Genomic DNA, 5,617 nt, shown 5'->3' with positions numbered 1-5,617 from the left:
TGTTATTTGTAAAAAAAAAGAGTTTTACTATAATTAAATAGTTAAGTTATCAAAATTATTGTTAAATAATGAGTAAGTATTAATAATAATAACACAATTTACTTCATCTAATAATTATTAAATATATCATAGAGGGGTAACTAAATCTTTATTTAGCAGAGGATTACCATTATTGATTAGCATTATGAATCTTGTAATTAACCTATCTAACAGGTGGCTATATTTTTTTTGTCCTTTTTCCCTACTAAGAGGTGAACTACTCACCCCTACATTATATTGTTGTGTTCTTCTCGCTATCTGTGTTGGTTCAAATGGGTATGATCATCATCTTCACGGACGTCCTTCATTGTTCAATGACCACGTACAAGTGGTACCTATAGATCCTGTGGCAGAGAGCGTTTTTATTGCAGCACCTTTGGCTTTTGCGTATGTAAATGTTTTTCGGTTGTCATTCGAACTCTCTTCTTTACATCACCCCGATTTTGATCTATCACATCCTTTTGATAGCTTCAAGATGCATTTGGCACACTCTCCAGTCTTCACACCCGACCCAATATTTGCTCCGGTTCCTGTAGTTACCCTAATTGCTCAGCCAGCTCAGCTCTAGAGCCTATATCTGCCTCGATACATGTTCTGATTCTAGAGATGAGGACCTTTCTTCTGACATCATTTATCATCCATCGAATTTTAACAAGAGGACCCTAAGAAAGATATGGACATCCCTAGGCCCGAGTTAGGAGTGTCCTTGCCAGGTTGATACCATAAAGCGGTATTCCTTCGCAATGGTTCATCATGACACAATTATTGTTTATTGGTGGCTTGATTAGAGAGAATATAAAAGGTTGTTTTTTATTGGATTGGGGCTAAAGCCCAAAGAAAAAACATTTAATTACAAACTAAGTCAGGTAAAATAATCTCTTTTTTTAACCAAGTTGAATTGATTTAGTAGTTGGCTCATTAATCCGTTTAAGTAAGTGTTAGGAGTTCGAATTCTACCTGTCAGATTAAAAAATTCCATAAAAAATAAAAAATAATCTCTTTTTCAATATTTATTAGAGTATTAGTAACTTTTCTAAAAAATAAATCCTAAAAATAAAAGTCCTGTCTAATTTTAATTTTTTTGTTTTTTTGAGTTGGACAATCTACACATCTATTGTATTCTCTATAAATATATACGAAAAGAATATCTTAGGTCTAATGTTGAAGTATTGTTTTATTTTGATGTATTAATTTCTACCTCTTGTCTGCTTAGGATGCCAATATGAGGGTGGGGCCAAAGGATGAATTGTACAGGAGGATCATTATATATATGGAAAATTTTCAAGTTTACTGGTATACTGGTTCAGTGATTTTTAATCGTTGATTTTAGTTATAAAAAGTATATATAATATATATAATTAAGATCAATGGTTAAAAATTATTGAAATACCGGTCCATTGTATACTCGAAAACTTTCCAATATATATATATCCCCTCATGTCTACTGTTGCTAACCCAAGACTTGTTCTACCGTGTGATCTCTCTTACCCATGGATTTAATTTGCTACATACTTATATAAGTGACTTATGGATGCATGAATGGATGAACATGTAAATTTGTTATACCTACAAATTTACTGGAATTACATTTTAATATAGGTATTATTGCATAATTTTTGCATTAAATATGATTGTAGCATAGATGATTGTATAATCGATTGTATTGTTGTTTGTTTTGTCCTCATGATTATGTGTCCGTTAAAAGAATATTTTAACAAACTTTTAAATTAATCTAACCTCGTTAAATGGCATGAGTTTGGTTTTAAGTTGTGATATCTCAATTGGTCTGAACTAATGATATAGATGTAAACTCAGATTAAAAATGGTATTATAAACATCTCTTACATTTAAAGGTGGATAGAGTACATACGTGAGAAATAATGATGCAGTAATTAACAATTTGAACTCATAATGGTGGAGTTAATGTCTAAATAGCTACTTTTTTTCAAGTGTGCTAAATTAAATAACATTATTGTAAGATACAAAGGGTTGCCAAATATGTAAATGCCAAAATCTTTATATTTTTTGTACCGTTAAGGTTGAATTTTATTCTTGATATTTATGTCATTTTCTAATTTTTTCTTTTTGTTCAATTTTGGGATTTCTAATTTTTTTAAAATACTATTTGTTTATGTCTTGACTCAAAACATAAAAAGCAGGCCCAACAAAGATGAAAGGCCTCCTAAAAAGATGGTTTCTACCGCATATCTAACCTTTTTAAAGAGGTCGGACGCGATAAAAAGGGGCCGTTTATGCTTATCTAAGTAAGTAACTGTCCCAAATCTCTCCAACTATCTCTATCTTTTAGGAAAGATAGATCCTAACAAACTTCCAAAATAAAGGGAACAGTTATCCATCAATAAAGATAGAACTACTCCAACAAAGGTTGTTATCTAATCTAGGGGTGGCAACGGGGCGGGTAGGGGCAGATTTTGCTCTACCCGACCCCGCGCCCGCCGTACAACAACCCGCATAGAACCCGTCCCGCTTCTACCCGCGGGTAGTAAAATGTTGAACCCTAACCCGCCTCTGCGGGTACCCACCCCGCCCCTACCCCGCTCGGAGCGGGTAATTACCCGCTCCGAGCGGGGTAGGGGCGGGGTGGGTACCCGCAGGTTCGGGTGGTATTACCATCCCTAATCTAATCTACTATAAATACACTGACACCCCTCAAGTATATTCACGTTCTAATCTACTAAAAACTTGTTTAAAGCCCTTGCTAACTTAAGTATCGGAGTCTCTTGCAGGTACCACCTGCCACCTCCTCACGAGGAACTCGAACAGGCAGCACCTCGGCACCAAAGAGGTCAGACGCTGCCATATTAAGGGATCTGGATCTCACGTTCAGACCCAAATCAACGTTTCAGAAAACCGTCGGAACATTGGCGCCGTTGTCGGGGACTTGGAGCTCAACCCTTAATAATGGCGGATGATCAACAAACTGGTCAAACAACCACTCGACATGAATATGATGCAAGCATATTAAAAAGAAGTTGGAATACAGTTTCTATGGATACTATAAACTCTGTAAAAACTTCTCCCAATGGGTAGAAGATATCAAATAGGGATGATGATTCTGCTTCTACAGTTAAATTGGATTAAATATATAAACGGCAGAGACGAGAATAATGCACTCGTAGACACCAACCATGGTGGATTGGAAGTTGCAAATTCATCACCATCATAAAAAAAAAAAAAAAAGAAATGGAGAAAAGAGAACGTGACTGATCCCAATCTCCTCGTGGAATAGGATGGACAACGACGTTCGTGCCTACTTACAACCTCGGAAAGAATCATGATACTCACTCATGGTAATGGAGCAGTTGCATGTTCCAAATACACATGTTTTATAAAGAAAAATAAATAAATAAAATGTCCTATATTGATTAGTAATTGAAGGAGGTATGAAAAATATTTTTGATAAAAATAATGAAATCTTTCTTCCCATCTTATGCCACAAAATACAGTATCAGCTAATTTGAATGCTACTTAATCAGACAATGGACTGATGAATTCAGTTTTTTCTTTATTATATTCACAAATCAATTACAACATAGCAGTGAATAACACTGGAAATCCTCATGGCACATCTTTTATTGGTTGCTCACAAATTGCATCATTGCCAATGAATTTGATGTTGTTTGCAAACTAATAAAGATGGATAGCTTCCACGAAGAAAGCACATCACAACCAACACAAAAGAGAAGAAAGTCATGATCCCATAGAAGTAGCGGAAGAATCACCTAGGGTCATATACTACAACGAAAGAGCTAATTTTTAGGCACAGAAAGAAGAATTCGATCTTCTCCTCAAAGTCCAAAAAAGAGCTCGGATTAAGGAGGAAGCCCTAAAGTAAAGAATGGCTCTAAGATACAATCAAAAGGTTATCAAGAGGAGCTTCACCACCAATGACCTCATTCTGATCCGAAATGATATCGGAGTACAAAAATCAGGAGAAAGAAAGATGGCTGCTAATTGAAAGGGACCTTACAAAATAGTTGAGGTCCTAGACAAAGGTTACTACAAAGTGTCCGACCTCTAAGGGCGGAAGCTCTCGAGGTCTTGGCATGCTTGTAACCTAAAGAAGTACTATAGCTAATTAGCAAATTTCGTGTATTGGTGTACTCTTTTTTCCGACTATAAGGGTTTTTTAACGAGGCACCAACATGAGGGTTAAGGGTACCCAATCCCCTAGTACACAGATTTGTAAAGAAATTTCTTAATAAAAAATTTCTATTTCTTTCTTCAAACATTTTCTATTTAGAACACATTAATTTAAACTCGACAAATTGCGAAAATTATTGCCCGACCTCGAATGGTCGGCAAGATGAAGCAAAGAGGCACAAATTAATGTAAGAAGTTATATAAACAACTCGTACAAAGAGACCTCAATGAGATCGAATAAAAAATGAGCTGTAAAAGTAACTTAATAAAGACCGACTACTCGAAGTCGGAACTAGGAAAGGAAACTAATAACTTAACAAAGTTGCTAAGACTCAAAGTCGAAATAAACTATGTCCAAGCAAAAGTCACAAAATGCTCGAGCCTGACGTATGAAAAGCTCAGAATTCAAGCAGGGACACTGTTGATACCCTGACCCAAAACACAAAAGGCAGACCCAATAAAAATGAAATGCCCACTTAAGAGAGTGGCCTCTACCACATACCCGACCTCTTTAAAGAGGTTGGACACAATAAAAAGGGACAGCTTATGCTTATCTAAGTAAGTAACTGCCTCCTTGAATCTCTCCAACTATCTCTATCTTTCCTAAAAGATAGATCCTAACAAACTCCTAAGATAAAGAAAATGGTTATCCATCAATATAGATGGAACTACTCCAATAAAAGTGGTTATCTATTCTACTATAAATACACTGACACCCTTCAGGTATATTCACGTTTTAATCTATTAAAAACCTGCTTAAAGCCCTTGCTAACTTAAGCATCAAAGTCTCTTGCAGGTACCAGCCCCCATCTTTTCATGAGAAATTCGAATAGGCGGCACCTCAGTACCAAAGAGATTGGACGCGGTCATATTAAGGAATTTGGACCTCATATTCAGATCTAAATCAACGTTTCAAGTAACCCTTGAAACATTATTATATTCCGGTTAATATATTATTTCCGCAATTAATACTTGAAACAGAAATGTACGTAGATATGATGAAGCCAGATGGTGGTGAAGTACTAATAGAAGAAGTTACCCATTTCACAAGAAAGCATATAAATTCCTTATGTGTGCATTATTAAAGTATTAGCAAAGTTATTTATATCAGTGGCGTCTTTATTCGGGTCAGAAGGAAAAAGATATTCTCCTCTATATATCTCATGCTGCTTCATGTGGAACATCTCAGCTTTGGTCTATAAATATGAATAATGAATTATTACACGCGGCCAAAAAGATTCAAATGAGTAATTGATGGCAATATTATTATGTGTTATATAATAATGTTACAATCTTAGGTAATCAGTTAGGAATGTAGCTAATTGTAGTTAATTAGTAATTTTTTTTTATTTTTGTGGAGGAAACATAAATTTAAATTATTATAAAAATATTCAAAACTTAATAAAAAAAGTTC

At 35.1% G+C, this 5,617-nt stretch overlaps 1 long non-coding RNA gene across 1 annotated transcript; it reads right to left on the bottom strand.

Moving 5' to 3' along the window:
- Positions 243–883, bottom strand: LOC110269713. The gene is made up of 2 exons (XR_002358498.1): positions 375–883; positions 243–341 (listed from the first exon to the last, which is right to left on the bottom strand). It is a non-coding gene; the product is annotated as an uncharacterized LOC110269713 (long non-coding RNA).

This window comes from Arachis ipaensis, chromosome B01 (assembly GCF_000816755.2).
Source record: "Arachis ipaensis cultivar K30076 chromosome B01, Araip1.1, whole genome shotgun sequence".
Classification (NCBI taxonomy): domain Eukaryota; kingdom Viridiplantae; phylum Streptophyta; class Magnoliopsida; order Fabales; family Fabaceae; genus Arachis; species Arachis ipaensis.
This window is presented reverse-complemented; position numbering and strand designations above follow the sequence as displayed.